General features: G+C 44.5%; 1 long non-coding RNA gene across 1 annotated transcript in view; it reads right to left on the reverse strand.

The window, feature by feature from the left end:
* LOC123098362 (uncharacterized) overlaps window positions 1-8,719 on the reverse strand; it is a 15,392-nt gene extending 6,673 nt beyond the window's left edge. The window contains exons 1-4 of the long non-coding RNA XR_006447727.1: window positions 8,431-8,719; window positions 8,203-8,327; window positions 7,975-8,075; window positions 7,529-7,596 (exon numbers count right to left, since the gene is read on the reverse strand). This is a non-coding gene — a long non-coding RNA (uncharacterized lncRNA). The remainder of the gene's footprint in view (window positions 1-7,528; window positions 7,597-7,974; window positions 8,076-8,202; window positions 8,328-8,430) is intronic.
* Window positions 8,720-16,987: the final 8,268 nt, after the last annotated feature.

The raw sequence follows: 16,987 nt of genomic DNA on the forward strand, positions 1-16,987 counted from the left end.
TTTTGTCCTTCCTTTCCTCGAGCCGTCGTTCCTTTGGACCGATGGATGACTGGCACCAATGCTCCTATTTCCTTCGTAGATTCCTTAGAGGTTGGGCCAGAAACCATTTTGCAGAGTCAAGGCGTGACAAAGCAAGGTTGGCGGCTCAGATAGGCGTCCTGGACGAACGTGCGGATTCGGTTGGGCTGTCCTCGAATGAATGGCAATCCCGTTATGGGTTAGAAGAGGCGTTGTTGGCCATTCATAGGCAGGAGGAAATTTAATGGAAACAACGCGGTACTATCAACTGGACCCTCAAGGGGGACTTGCCCACAACGTATTTTTTTGCTATTGCTAATGGTAGACGGCGAAGGTGCTTTATTGATAGCCTTATTATTGATGGTGTCAGGACTTCTGACCCACTGGTGATTATGCGGCATGTGGTCTCCTTCTTCGCTAACCTTCTTGCGGCTAAACCCGTGCTTGGCTTCAAGCTGGCTGCGACCTTCTGGGCCCCGTGTGACCAACTCTCGAGCGCTCACAATGAGAACCTTCTTATTCCCCCTTCGGAGGAGGAAATTTTGGAGACGATTCGCTCTGCCAATTATAATGCGGCACCAGGCCCGGACGGCTTTTCCATTCCTTTTTTTCGACAATTCTGGCCTCAATTAAAAGGCCTAATCTTGGCTATCACTCAAGGCTTTTGGCTGGGGACTGTAGACATCTCGAGACTTAATTACGCAGTCCTTACCCTCATTCCTAAAGTTAAAGGCGCGGACGTAATCTCCCAATTTAGACGTATTGCTCTCATTAACAACTTTGCTAAGATTCCAGCTAAGGGTATGGCTGTGAAGCTATCCCCGATCGCTCATCAAGTCATTAGCCCTTTCCAATCTGCTTTCATTAAGGCAAGATACATCCTAGACGGGGTGCTGTGCCTTCACGAGATTATCCATGATCTGCGCAGCAAGAACACCAAGGCTCTGGTGCTCAAGCTCGATTTTGAAAAGGCGTAGGATTCAGTTAGTTGGAGCTTCCTTCGCCAAGTGATGTTGGCCAAGGGGTTCGCTGGCTCGGTGGTCCATCGCCTGATGCAACTGGTCTCGGGGGGCCACACGGTGGTGGCAGTTAGCGGGCAGACCAGTAACTTCTTTGCGAATGGTAGGGGCTTGAGACAAGGGGATCCAGCGTCTCCCTTGCTTTTCAACTTTGTGGCTGATGCTCTCTCCCGCATTTTGGCTCGTGCAGCGGCTGCTGGCCATATTGCGCCTGTTAGTTCTTATCTTCTTCCTAATGGCATCTCTCATTTATAGTATGCGGGCGACACAATCATTTTGGTGGAGCTGAATGATCATTCCATCACTAATCTGAAATTTACTTCTATGCTTTGAAGCCCTGTCGGGTCATAAAATCAACTTCTCTAAGAGCGAGGCAATTGTGTCTGGGGTCTCTGATGCGGAGGCGCAACGGGTGGCCCACCTTCTGAATTGCTCTCTCGGAGCCTTCCCTCTTAAATACTTGGGCCTTCCGATTTCCCCTCTTAAGTTGTTGGCTAAAGATTTTGCCCCGGTTGTGACTAAAGTTGGCAATAGAGTTTTGCCGTGGCGAGGTCGGTACAATTCCAGGCAGGCAAGGTTGCCCTCACCAATTCCTGCCTTTCCTCGCTCCCGATGTTCCTTATGGGATTCTATCTGCTGTCCGAAGGGACACACTCGGGCTTCGATAAGCACAGGGGTGCTTTCTTTTGGAACTCCTCAGATAATAAACGTAAATACAGGATGGTTAAGTGGGATCTCATCTGTAGACCCAAGAGCATGGGGGGTCTAGGCATCATCAACACCAGAATCATGAATAAATGCTTGTTACTAAAATGGTGGTGGAAGATTATGACCCTTGATGACCGTCCCGTGTGGCTTAATATCCTAAAAGCGAAATATTTCCCTTCTTCCAACCCTATGCTCGCTACCGCTTATGGTGGCTCTCATTTCTGGCGCCAGCTGGTTAGCATCAGACCGGCTTTTGAGTCCCTTGTGAAGTTTGTTGTTCGTAATGGTATGTCCACGCGTTTTTGGTTAGATTGGTTGGTTGGTGACACCACGCTGGCGGTGGCCCACCTGACTCTGTTCTCGTTTTGTGCTGACCCTGAGATCTCTATTTTTGAGCTCTTGGCTCAGGGTTGGGTTCTTGACTTCTGGCGCTCTCTTTCCCCAGTAGAGTTGGAAGATTGGCATCGTCTTATTGCCTACTTCCCCCTGCTCTCGGAGGTAGAGGACTCCGTGGTTTGGCCCCATGCCTCTTCGGAGCGTTTTTCGGTTAAGTCGGCTTATTTGAAGCTTATCGCTGGTTCCCGCACGGAAAAGTTTAAGTCCATTTGGTCTGCCCCGCATACCTCCTAAGATCAAGGTCTTCCTCAGGCAAGCTTACTGTCGCAAACTTCCAGCGGCTGACCAGATTAAGAAGAGGAATGGTCCGGGCTCGGACTCCTGTCAACTTTGCGGTGCCCTTGAGAACACTGAGCATATCTTTTTCCATTGTTCCTTGGCTAAATTCATATGGAGTTGTATTAGACTTTGGCTTGGGGTTAATTGGTACCCATCCTCCTTTGGTGATTTGAGACAGTGCATCAACTCCCTAGTAGGCCGGTCTAAGAGGGTTTTTATGGTGGGCTGGGCTGCGATTTGTTGGGCGCTCCGGACTACTAGGAACAAGTTCACTATTGAGCATATTTTCCCTACTAACCCTGTCAACTGCTTATTTAAAGCTACTATCTTTTTGCAGCAGTGGAGATCATTGATTAAGGATGGGGATCTACAGGCTTTCGATGACATGCTATCCAGAATGAATTCTACGGCGTCTACCCTGCTGCGGCATTCTAGGCGAAATCCTCCTCAGTAGTCTTGGCTGGTGCTTGGGTGGCCTGCGTGCCAATTAGGCTGGATGCCTTGTATCTGCACTTCCTTTGCGGCTTGTTTAAACTTCTGTGGTTTCGTGGTGGTTGTGACTCTGCCTGGTGGCTTTATTTATAAAGTCGGGCTATCGCTTTTTTAAAAAAAAAATATTGTGTGCGGTTTTGTGAGTGAGACGAAACTACTGTGTACACACGACGTCCCCGTGCTCGGTCCTCATATACGATGCAACATCTGTGGTGTGTTGCGTCTTGATTCTACTCAAGGACGATTTGATCTTCTTTGTCAGGCATCGGTCGTGCAGGAAGTATCGTGCGTATAGCAGGATTTTTGGGGAAATGGTATAGCTCGGGCCTAGTTTTTGAGCCCGAAGGCCGGGCCGGGCTGGGCCCGGGCCCGTCATTTTTGCCATTTTCTGAAGGCCGGGCCGGGCCGTCCCGAAGCCCAACGGGCTTTTATGTGCTCGGGCCGGGCTCGGGCCTAGAAACACAGGCCCGATGGCCGGGCCGGGCTGGGCCCGGGCCTGAGTTTTTTGTGTCAGGCTTGGCTAGGCCGGCCCGAAGCCCGGCCCGGCCCGAGGTTTGGCCAGGTATAATTGAGGCAACGAAAAATCTATTAACTAATTCTTACGTGCGCGTATGGGGCTTTTTCTATATATTTTTTTCTATCGAGAATAATCGAGATGAGGAGATTCTGAGGAAAAAATAGAAGAAAAAGGGATTCTTCGTTTGGATGGGTGGCGTGGTTTGGTTGGTTGGATCGAAGAAGGAAAGAAATCGTTGGTTGGTTGGCTTGTTGACCGCATCAAATCGAATGGATTTCGCCTTGTTGAAATCGCACCGCGGAACAAGCAACCGATCGAGGAGTTAATACAAGGAGGAAGGAATCAATCAGGCTGAAATATTGCGAAACAAGTCAACCAGTCACTTGGTTTCAGTTACTCGTTGCTGTGCTGTAAAGTGCTGCTACTTTACAGCAGAAAAGAACAATGATTTGCTTGCGGATCGACGAGGAAGGACCGGCGCCGCGCGAGCGGCGAGATCGCACGCTGGTCTGACCGAAACGGCCATGGCGCGCGTCACTGCGGCTGCACCGCCTCCAACTCTTCCTTCGCGACAACGCTTGCTGATGCTACGTACCAACATATTCCATCTAAAACAAGTGCACTCCTGTTTGTTGGTACACAATAAAACATTACGATGCACTCTGAAACATGGAGGAAAACATCATGTGGATGTATGGACGGTGAATACATGAAGGATCTCAAAGCAACGATGGAATGTTGATGTATCATGTATCCACGGTATATCCCATGCTTGGTGGAAAAGATACTCTCGAAAACTCTACCTCAAAACGGAAAGACTTGAAACTAACCGAGACGGCGAGATGTCACGGTAGCCCCTCTAGAAGTTATATTTTTAACTTCAACAAACTTATTAGAAAACAAGTGCACTATTATTTGAAGGAAAACCATCTGCAATTTTCTAGGCATTAAATGCATTTCTATATATTTACTGGATATATTTGAAATTTGAACTACATGTACCTTAAAATGGTATCTAAATTAAAAGAAAATCATGTTCAGGTAGTTATGTAACTCATAGCCTTCTTTCAAAACATATAATTTTTTTAAATATTTCTTTTGAAAATTACATACAATTACAAGCATCCTATTTGTTTTATTTTTCTATAAAATCTAAATGCGGTTTGAATACAATGAGATTTTGTATGGGTTCATCATATTACCTAATGAGATTGCATTGAAAAATCCATATATTTTAGTAACGGTGTAAGCATACATTGATTTATAATTCAAGCATCTCCCTATAAGTGATTAGAATTCAAAGGGGAAGTAAGAAGTCTGTAGTCCACATCATGGTTTGTTCATCATTTTCACTTTGTACTGCAACTAGATATTGTGGTGGTAATGTACAGTAATATAGCTGCATGTTCCATCTTTTTATGTATGATGTGTATTTCTTATTGTTTTGAACACATCAAATTAAGGTACCATGTGGGGGTGCCTATCAAAACTATTTATTTCAAATGCCCCAAACTTTTCTACTACAACATTGTTTGTTCATCGGTGGATCTATTTGGATCTGTTCTTCGTTCGTTTTTGTTTAGATGTTTACAGGTTTGGTTCTTCTGATCTACGACTTTCTTCGTCGGCGATGGTTGCTACTCCGGTGCGCTGGTCCTATGGGGCCTTAGCACGACGACTTCCCGACTGTCTTCTACAACAAGGTTTGCCCGACTCTAGAAGGAAATATGCCCTAGAGGCAATAATAAAGTTATTATTTATTTCCTTATTTCATGATAAATGTTTATTATTCATGCTAGAATTGTATTAACCGGAAACTTAGAACATGTGTGAATACATAGACAAAACATAATGTCCCTAATATGCCTCTACTTGACTAGCTCGTTAATCAAAAATGGTTATGTTTCCTAACCATAGACATCGTGATTTTGTCATGTCTACACGTGGCCAGCCGTCGTGAAGGTCTTGGTAGCTACGGCCTCGTTGCATGTTTCTTTCTATCTCAGTTTTTCTTTTTAGAAAGGGGGGGGGGGGGTGTTTCAATCTTTGTGTTGTTTTGCAGCGCGCCGGCCTGCAAGCAATGGCCGAGGAGGATGACCTGAGCTCCAAGAGGCACGACGACGACGACAACGATGCGGCGGGAGAAAAAGACCATTTGGGCGTCGCCGTTGCGGAGGAGCGCGGTAACCGGAGGAAGAGAGGTTGAAGGCAGCAGTGGACTCATGTGCATTCCATGAGCGTCAGTCGAAACAAAAATAACAAAAAGAACTTTAGCCGGCGTTCGGCTTTTCCCTTTTCTTGGATTTTCGTTCGTTCGTGTCGTCGATGAGACGGTTCATCGGTTTACAATGGTCGGTCATCGCCCGCCGTCGCTGTTGCCGCGCCTCTGTGGTGGGGGCCGGGGTGGCGGCGGGCTGGTTGGTTGAAACCTGCCCTCGCTGTTTCCGCACCTCCGTGATGGAGGGCGGGGTGGCGGCGGGCTGGTTGGTCAAAGCCCGCCGCCGCTGTTTCCGCGCCTCCATGGTGGGGGGCGGGGTGGTGGCGGGGTGTGCAGAGTATCAGACTTGCAGAGCCTGGGGAAGAGCTTGGAAGAGGAAACAAACCTTTTCGCTCTGTTTCGTCGTTGTTGTTCCGTTTGCATCGTCTTGCTGCTTCGTGGTTGATTTTTGCACTGCCGGTTTTATGCTTTGGGGGGCATTGCTAGCTCCTGCAGTCCTGCCTATAGCCACCATGGATTTCTGTTTTGCAGGGACTATTTGCTTCGCTTTGGTGCAAGCAGGATTCTCACATGGATGGATGAGATGGTGATGATGAAAAAAAAATGATGATGGGATATGGGCGCTGCTGGAGGTAAAATTGCTGCTAACTTGGCGAAGAGCTTTGCCACACCTACAGCTAATACATGTCAGGGGGAGAAAGCTTAGTGCGTACTCCAGGATTTACTGCTAGTGCTTATTAGCCGATCGGCATCCGTTTCCATGAATTTGACCCGGAGCGAGCCTCTCATTCCTTTTCCGTGCATGCGATAGTGGTGCAAGTCGGAGAGACGGGCCCTTCTCTCTCTAAAATATGCTTTGATTCTCAGGGCGTTCTATTAGGGTCTGTTTGGCACTTTGGTTAGAGAACAAGTAGAGTGCAATGGATTTAGTGTGTTGGTATTTAACGCCTGAAATTGATTTGGGCGCCACTCGATTCCTGCGAAGAAGAGAAAGGTGAGGCACCTAGGCGCCGACGACCCCAGTGAGGCCATGCCAAGTACAGTGCCAGAGACAAGGGACGACAGGGCTGTCCGTGGAAGCAAGGCAGAACGTTAAAAGGTGTTAGTGGGATGGGGGAGGGGGGTTCATACATTGTGGGCTGGCGAGGCGATACGGCAGCATGGCACCAGCCACGAATGGTGGGGGGACTACAATGGCGAGGGGCTCTGCCAAGGAGAGAGAGAGAGAGAGAGATGGTGGCGGCATAAAATCAATTGCCATCGCCTTTTTAGGCAACTTACAAATAGGATTAGAAGAACCCACCGAAGTTAAATGGAACAGACTTGTCCTGATAACATGATCTCACGCGCCACGCACATATCGCACCTCCCACGGACCTCAACGGAACCGCGAGCACACCCAGGCGAGCGTCGAGGTGGATACACCGAGCAACGACTAGGCAGCTGCCTCACTAGGGCGGTGGCAAATACGACATCGACAACAAAGGAGCAGTGAGTGAGAAATCAGGATGGTCAGTAGCGACTATAGTGACCAGAAGCAAGGAGTACATGTGTACAGATTGAATCTGGTTGCATTCCTTACCCAAAACAAGAGATATATCCATACCCAAAATTTCAGTAATCCAAAGAATTGGTTTATCTGCTTGCTATATATGTCGATATTGGTGACAAATTTTCGCAATAAGTTGTGTACTTGTTAGTTCCTAGTAATGCTCACTGTGCATTTTTAACCATTTTTGGGTGTCCATTCTTTAAATTGCTCTGAATGGTAGTTGGTACTTAGACAAGAAACATTGTAATAATTGTAGTTGGTGCATACAAAAGCTGCTGAAATTACCGGTCATTGTTGAAATTAAACATGTATGGGAGAGACTATCATACCTTTGTTCGCTGCGTGGTGGCTCATTCAAATCAATTGCTTTATCCCTTCGTCTAGTCATTTTTGACTCCTATAAACAAAACAAAACAAAATGTAACATACGAGTAACATTTCTTGCAAAGCGTGAGACGCACATACTCCCAAAGTAAATCAGGTCTATTACACGGAGCCAGTGTTGTATTCTTAAGTTGAACAAGAACAATAGCGTGAAACAAAAATTATAGGTAGGCAAGACATGTACGTAAAAATATGAACACTCTTACGAAAATTCACAAGAGCAAATGGAGGAACCGTTTAACAAACCCAACATAAGCGACAAAATGATATTCTAACCTCAAAGTTACCCACAAACGAGATCCCAATGTGAGAACAAATACTAAGGTTGTAGTGAACATTATCTATTGCACAAAAGGTAATCAGACATTATCCTTATTCATTATGAACCAACCTAACCAGTGATATGGTTGTGGCTGACGAGAGGTCGCTGAGGAGGCAACCGAGATCCTCCCTGCCGGTAGATCTGGTCGTCGTTGTCCACTAGGCCAAGATCTGAAGTGGCCATCCCACGCACGGCCACAAAAGAGATCCCAATGCGAGAACAAATACTAGGTGGTAGTGAGCATTATCTATTGCACAAAAGGTAATCAAACATTATCCTTATTTATTATGAACCAACCTCCCAAATGATATTGTTGTGGACGACGAGAGGTCGTCGAGGAGGCAACCGAGATCCCCCCCGCCAGTAGATCTGGTCATTGTTGTCCTCTAGGCTAAGATCCAAAGTGGCCATCCCGTGCACGGCTACAAAAGAGATCCCAATGCGAGAACAATTATTAGGTGGTAGTGAGCATTATCTATTACACAGAAGGTAATTTGACATTATCCTTATTCATTATGAACCAACCTCCCAAATGATATGGTTGTGGCCGACGAGAGGTCGCCGAGGAGGCAACCGAGACCCTCCCTGCCGGTAGATCTGGTCGCCATTGTCCACTAGGACAAGATCCGAAGTCGCCATCCAACGCACGGCCGTTGGGGTCGTCCGGTGTGCGACCACCATGGATGCCGAGCACGTGGAAGTCCTGGCCATCCCGCCTAGTGGAGGCGTCGCCAGATCTATAGGGAGGTTGCGCTGGAGTGGGTGTGGGGGAAGGAGAGGTAGAGGTAGAGGTGGGGGATCGCCGTCGGCTGTGGAGACTGGGAGAGGGGTGGATTTAAGGTTGAGAGTTAGGTTTAGGGGTCAAATTTATATGGTAGGGGATGCGATGGGCTGTTCTGGGCCAACACAATATTAGCCTCGCGGGCCAGTGATAGGCAGGCCAAGAGAGAATGCCATTGGTAAAATGGGTTTAGGTTAATTATCTTTGCTCAAATAAAAATTATGGTATGGTGTGGGTATGGGAATAAGGCTTCATGTCTGGGACTAGACTAAATGTCAAATTTAGGCATCTTTCTAAAACCATCTGCAATTTTGTAGGCATTAAATGCATTTCTATCTATTTACTGGATATATTTGAAATATGAACTACATGTACCTTAAAATGGTCTCCAAATTGAAAAAAATGCATTTCTAGCATTAAATGCATTTCTATCTATCATGTTCAAGCACTTATGTAACTCATAGCCTCCTTTCAAAAAATATGATAATTTTTTTAAAAAAATTGAAAATTCCATACAATTACAAGCATCCTATTTGCTTTATTTTTCTATAAAATGTCAACGCGGTTTAAATACAATGAAATTTTGTATGGGTTCATCATATTACCTAATGAGATTGCGTTAAAAATCCATACATTTTAGTCCATATCATGGTTTGTTCATCATTTTCACTTGATTTTGTGCTGCAACTAGATATTGTGGTAATGTACACTAATATACCTGCATGTTCCATCTTTTTATGTACTGATTTGTATTTCTTATTGTTTTGAACACACCAAATTAAGGTACCATGTGGAGTGCCTATCAAAACTATTGATTTCAAATGCCCCAAACTTTTCTACATGCAACATACTTATTTGTTTGTTCATGTCAAATTTAGTTTTTTTTCTTAAGTCATTTCTATTTTGAGGTATTAAAAGCATTTCTATGTATTTAGTGGAAATATTTGAAATTTGATTTGCATGTACCATAAAAATGGCTTCTAAATGGAAACAAAAATCTATGTTCAAGCACTTATGCAACTCAATGTCTTCATTCAAAACATCTATGAAAATTTTGAACAATTCCTTTGAAAAATTTCATCTATCACATGCAGTGACGGAGGAAGTGGGGGGGAGATAGGGCCATGGCCCATGCCGACATTGATAAATCTTTAGGGCAACGCAGTAGAAAACAAAATAATTCTGATCTACGCACCAACCCAGGACCACTATGAAGATGCATACAGGGTCTGATCTGATCATTACCGGCTCGTAGCGCAGCGGAAGGAGAGTCAGTGGAGATCATTGGTGGAGATCCCCGCAACTCAGATTTTACAACCTCCCAACCACGAGGATGTACTCCCCCAGGAATCTCCTTAGGCGGTCCCTCGAACAACCCTTCGGGAGACCCTTGGACAGAAACTTGATCAGTCCCTCGGACAGCCCTTCGGGAGGCACATGGTCAGATCATCGGACAGAACCTCAGGCTATCTCTCAAACTAAGATAAAAACTACGACCTCTGTACCGGGTTGCACACATACAGTGTCAACTATCCAGCAGGGCTTTGTCGTCCAGAACTAGGCCCCATCGAAGACTAGACAGCCTTTCGGGGTACAAAACTATTTTGTGGAGAGGGATATAGAAAGCCAAATCATTGCATGGCATTTGTTTGAAAGAGATTGAGTGAAATGGAGAGCTCTCTCCACCTTTATTTATAGTGGGAGGTAAGAGGTAGAGGGCACTTGAAAAATACCAAAAAGCCCTTGGAAATTTTCCACCAAAAAGCCACCAAAAGTGGGAGTAAGCCCCTTGGATGGCCCCCCGTACCAAGGACATTTTGGGCTGCCACAAAGGGCCCCCCACCTCCTCAAGTTATGCTCCACAACTTTATGGACAAAGCCCCAAAAGGTGGCTTTCCAAAAAGCCACCAAAAGGGGTTGTACCCTAATAGTGTTATACTATTCACTGTACTATTAATGACAACTTTTCTAGAAATGTTACTAGTGTCGAAAAATCCAGAAAAATTCTGAATGGTCCAGAACATTTCTCGCACCCACTAAAAAAATATAGAATCATTCCAAAATATTTCCGGTATGTAGATTGTCTCCAAAACATTCCCCGTTTTACTCTCTGAAACTTCTCTGTCGTCTCTGAAACTTTTCCGAAAACATCTCCCGGACTCCCTTTATATTACTTAGCAGATAGATGACCCTTAAGTGTGTGACCCTATAGGTTCGGTGAAGTATAAACATGACTGGAACTCTGCTCAATCAATACTCAATAGCGAAACCTTGGACATCCATATTGATCCCTATACACACGCGAATGAATATTCGAGTAAACATGTAGTTGTCGTGTGTTATTCCTCTTGCTTCACGATATGTTACAAACACCCAAGGTGAGATTTATCGGCATCCTCGTGGATCAACAACTTTGTCCACTATGTCAGTTTCCTCGTTATTGGTTTTGTTCTCCTTTCTCGTTTCTGCATTCCGGCGTCCTTGTGATGAAATCACACGGTATCTGGCCAGACGATGATGAAACCATAAAACCGAGAGGGCCCAAAGAATATCTCTGCATCGTCAGAGAAGCAAATCACAATCTTGAGCTATCTAGTTCGTTGTCATACTTTTCAATGAACTCGTAAGCCGCCGTAGCCACCTATTTACGGATGACGTTTAACAAACCCCAAAGTTCATGAAGAAGCATGAAGGAACTTGATACTCTCATGGTCTATGGAATTATGCAAACATTAACTTTCTCTATGTTATTTACCATTATTTCGTGACGAACATATCTCATAGCATAACATCAATTGGGTCGATTCAACACAAGTGTTCTTCTAATATTGTATCCCCAAAGTTGGTGGCATAGCCATGCCCATGATCAGGAAAATGTGATCATCATGCAAAACTTGAGCCAGTCTTAGAGGCTTGACTTTTACCATTTATTATTCCACACGTGCACATAGGTTTTCCTTAGAGCCTTTATGGATATACGGGCTCGGGAACCATAGTAGTTATAGCACAGAATATAAACATAATTACGAATATGGAGATAAATAATAACATTTGTTATTGCCTCTAGGGCATATCTCCTACAAAACAAACATTCTCAGAGCTACTAGTATGATTTTTTGGGAACAAAAAATGTATTTTCGTGGTTCCTACCTGTTGTGGTTATCTCGCTGGCGGGTTCGCGACACGACAGATGCCACGGGGTGGCTTGAGGTGATGGCTAGGCTGCAGTGGAGATCAAGGGACGGGATTGGGCAAACAGCACGCAGTGATTTACCAAATTCGGGGCTCTCTAGAGAGATAACACCCGACTCCTACATGTCTGATGATATATGCAGTGTATATGTAACAGTACAGAGTTGTTTCTGAAGCTGTATCCGGATGAAAGCTATGTGCTACTAGCTTCATGTGTGTGCATATGTGTGATTTTTTTTCAAAACTATGACGTATTTTGTAGCAATTTGGGAAACTATAGCACATAATGAAAAAAATGCAAAACTATGACCCTGTCGGCCACGTGCAGGCCGAAAAGGTAGTTTTCGGCCAACTATTGGCCGAAGTAGGGTTTTCGGCCTTGCCATGGCCGAAAAGTGGTTGAGCTGGCCGAAATGGCTATTTTCGGCTGCTGTTTGGCCGAAAAGGTCTTTTTGGTCAAATGTAGGCCGAAATGTTCTTTTTGGTCTACACTAGGCCAAAAAGTACTTTTTGGTCTAGTGTAGGCCGAAAAGTCTCTTGGGCCCACCTTTCCGTTATCTGTTGGCCAATGTATTTTCCCACCAACCCCTTCCCGCCAACTCTTTCCCGCCAACCCTTTCCCGCTACCCCCTTCCCGCCAACCCCTTCCCGCCAACTCTTTCCCGCCAACCCCTTCCCGCAAACCCTTTTCTCCTCTGTACCTATAAAAAACCCTTCAGGCGGAGGTGGATAAGTATTCCAGTTTATTGTAGTCGAGATGTCCCATTATCCATTCGATCGTAGTTTTCACCCTGGGATTAGCAGGACTCTTCTGAGTCTAGTTACCGATTTCAGGATGGACAATAGGATAGTTCCATGGGACGAACTCACCGGTAGTGACACCATAATGAATGAGTTGGCTCACCAATTACATAGGTCTGGGTGGCCTGAAAGGACCTATGAGGAGGTACGTAAAGAACTTCTTAGATTGCATGAAAGGTGGAAGAAGGTGGTGGTGCCGAAGAGTGAAACTTTCAGAAGGCTTTCAGCAAATAATCCATCTTTATGGATTGAGGAGAGCCAGGACGAAGATGATATCTTCATGCCACCGCTTCCGGGTTCTGCATCGTCGAAGGGCAAGAGTTCTTCATCGTCCAAGGGCAAGAGTTCTGCATCCTCGAAGGGCAATAGTTCTGCATCGATGGATGGCAAAAGGACCACATCATCGAAGGGAAAGAGGGTTGCATCAACGAAGGGGTTGGCGGGAAAATACATTGGCCAACAGTTAACGGAAAAAGGTGGCCCAAGGTACTTTTCAGCCTAAACTTGACCAAAAAGTACTTTTTGGCCTACGATTGACCAACAAGTACTTTTCGGCCTACACTAGGCCAAAAAGTCCTTTTCGGCCAAAGGGTGGCCGAAAACACCCCTCTTCGGCCAGCTTTGCACCTTTTCGGCCAAGGCATGGCCGAAAACCCTATTTCGGCCTAGAGGTGGCCGAAAACACCCTTTTCGGCCAACACCTGGCCAGCAGGGTGCTAGACCTCATATTTCTCCAAAGCATGCTGTAGTTTCCGAGTTTGCTTCAAATAACGTGATAGTTTTGAAAAAAAATCCATATGTTTGGCGTGAGTGCCTTGTGGGCATGAGAGCCCGAGTGCTCTTGGCCAAGTGTGATTGTGGATGGATGGATGTGTGTGAGCACAAGTGTGTGGCTAAGTGAGGCTGTGGGTGTGACGCCTCCTCTGGGTCACTTTATATACTAGTGCACAGGGACAAGGGATGGCCCACACACCCACTACACCATTGGGATGTCATATGATGTGATACATGATGCAGTCTACAGTGCATCACTATTGAAGCGCAGCGAAGTGACACATGATGCAGGCTATAGTGTTTGCTTTATTAGCAATAGTGTCCATGGTATGGCTGTCTTGTCGGTGTCGGGTCGAAGCTGCGGTTGATTTCATGTAGTAGGCCGACTGGAGCAGTCGGACAAGGAGCCGGCCGGGCAGCCGGGATGGCGAGCCAGCCGGGGTGGCCGGACAGGCGGACCGGGGCGCTGGTCGCCCCGATGTTTTTGAAGCGTCGTTCGCCGTCTTGGGCCTACCTGGGGGTCATCCTCCCGAAAGTACACTACTAGGGAAAACCCTAGCAGTAGCGCGTGTTTGAAGCCTATCAGTAGCACATGGTAAAACGCTACTAGTAAGGCGCTACAGCTAAAGGTTAGCAGTAGCGTGGGCTGAACCGCGCTACTGCTACATCAACTTAGTAGCAGCGCTTTTTAAAATGAGTGCTACTGGTAATTAGTAGTAGCGCTTCTACTAGCATGCGCTACTACTATTATTCTGTATTTCTTTTTTATTTTATGTTGTATTCATACACATTTATACAAGTTTTCATACCGCAGCAATCTAGAGAATGATTTTACATTATAATGTGTTATTACATCAGTGAGAGAAAGAACCGTGGACTAGTTTCAAGTGGATGGACATCCACTTGAAACTAATCCACGGTTCTTTCACCCAATGATCTAATAAATATCATCATCATCATCATATCATTAACAACTTATCATCATAATACATCATTGTCATATAACACCTCCTCATGATAATCGTTTTCATCAATGAGACCTCACATATAAGCTGGTCATTAGACATAATCACAACTACTCATCATCATCAACTCTCATAAACATATCGTGCCTCATAACCTACTATATTCTCTTAGGACCTACTATATTTTCTTGGGTAAAATAGCATAAAACAAGATAGCCCCTGACTCTTCATTATGGAGAATGGAGATTATCATGTCTCCAATCCTTGCCTTACGCGCAATGTTGCTTCTACGAACCTCCTTACGAATGTCCATACATTTCTTCCATTCTTTGATTATCATGTGTTCACCGTTTTTAGAAACCCGGTATGCACAGGTGTGGTTCGTAGGACGACCTGGCTATATGTTCAAAACATTCATACGACCGTTCTGATACATCAAATGAGGCACACAATCCATCAGGATTTTCTATTGAAAAACATAGTAATAACTTCGTGGTTAGCAATGTAGTTCAGTTTTATAAAATATGCAAAAGATGCATGGATGTCGTAATAGTAAAAACTCTTACCAAGAAATCTCCATGGTAGTTATCGTTGTTCAACACGTGCACTAGTGGCACGTATTCACCATAATTAAAAGGCATTGTAATTCTCATTGTTAGTATAATATGCGACCATATGATTTTTGTTTTGATAAGTTAACTCAGAGCCATCGGTGTAGTTGGTTCTGTCTACCATCTTCCGCACACTCTTTGAAGCATGCAAATAAGCTATCAATGGAAATAAGCTGTCAACTATTTTGAAATAAACAATATAAATTACTTAATAACTATGTTTGAGGAACTCACATAGCGGAAGAATTGAAAGTGTATCAACAAGAACCCAAATGTCCAAATTATCTTGGTCGATGTCAGGATCACCAAGATCCATGGTGATAAACATACCCTCTTGAAAATCATACATCTTGCCAATTGCTTCCCAAACCGGGCCACCAAAATGGGAAACGCTCTCAGAATTGTACAGATTTACCTCAAAATCCATACCGTGATGGGTCCTTAGGTTAATTTTCTTTGTTTCATTCCTTCGTGATCTTCAAAACCCATCCTCTCCAAGACATAGTGTCTTGCATGGCATGGGATAAGCTAGTCCAATTGTAAAAGACAAAATTACATGTTGAAGTAGTAGAAGTCGAGCTTAATTACGAAAAAACACTTAGCATCGTAGCGTATCGTTTCACAATCGAAGGCCTCCTCGTGCTTAATGCCGAAGTGCTGATCGTCGTCCAAGTGAGGCATGTCGCAGAAACCCCGGTTGTCGCCGCACCAGGAGCACTCCCCGGGACCTTCTTCATCCGATGACATTTCCTATGTTCATAATTCAAAGATTAAAATTGTACAATTAAATATATGTACTAGAAAAACTAAATTAGATCATTATTATTCATCACGGATTAACTATGGGTTCGTCGAGTCTTTTCTTGAAAACTCTCAGCTAATGTGGTGTATATATTTGACCGTCGATGATGGTAGCTCCTCCTTTCATTCCCGAGTGCATTACACCAAATTCTCAAGCACATGGGAACGAAGGAGAAGCTACCTCCACAACAACAGTCGGGATTCTTCGTCCTCTCATATATGGTGGATACTCTCCCTCACTGATTCCTCTCTGACATTTGCGACCGTCGGTGATGGTCGTTACTCCTTACTTCCCCTAGTGCATAACAAAGGTCTAGCACCCGCAGAAGAAGGAGAAACGACCCCCACGACAACAGTCGGTATTCTTCAGCCTCGACAGTCTTAAAGTCAACCCGAAATATCATTTAATTATCTTTCTATAAAATCCAGGCCACTCGATATTTCCTACATATTCTAGCACAAGTCATGCCAAAATTCACGGAAAATTCTGGCATGACCTTTGCTAAAACAGGACATATCGAGCACCTGTAATTTGCTGGAACGGAAATTAATCAATACTCCGGCAAAACATAGGCCACTCGAATATACATGTTTTTATCTACATAGGCCTATTTGAGCAACACAAGATATACATGTTTTTATCTACATCATATCTTACAGGACTAATATTGACATGAAGATTTGGCTGGTCTCACCTCGAGGTCGATGGGGTCGGTGACGGGGACGACGGCGGGGATGATGGAGGGGCTCCTTGATTTCTGCAAAAACAAAAACCCTATAAGTTATCACTAATACATCCCGAATAGTATCATACATATAACATCACTAATTGCTTAAACTAAAAAAATAACAACAAATATAACATGTTCAACTAGTTCTTACTAAAAATAAACTTACTATAAATAGAAATAAACTAGTTCTTTCTAAAAATAAACTAGTTCAACTAGTTATATTAATTTTCTTACTAAAAATACATTAGTTCTATTAATTCAACTAGTTCTTACTAAAAGCTAACTAGTTCAACTAGTTTATTAATTTACTTACTAACTATTTTGAACACTTACTAAAAATAGTAAAAAAAACTACATTATACAATAGTAAAAACAGAAAAAAAGATGGAGGGAGGAGGAAGGAGAGAGGAGGAGGGGGAGGAGGCC

The sequence above is a fragment of the Triticum aestivum genome, chromosome 1B (assembly GCF_018294505.1).
Source record: "Triticum aestivum cultivar Chinese Spring chromosome 1B, IWGSC CS RefSeq v2.1, whole genome shotgun sequence".
NCBI classification, from domain to species: domain Eukaryota; kingdom Viridiplantae; phylum Streptophyta; class Magnoliopsida; order Poales; family Poaceae; genus Triticum; species Triticum aestivum.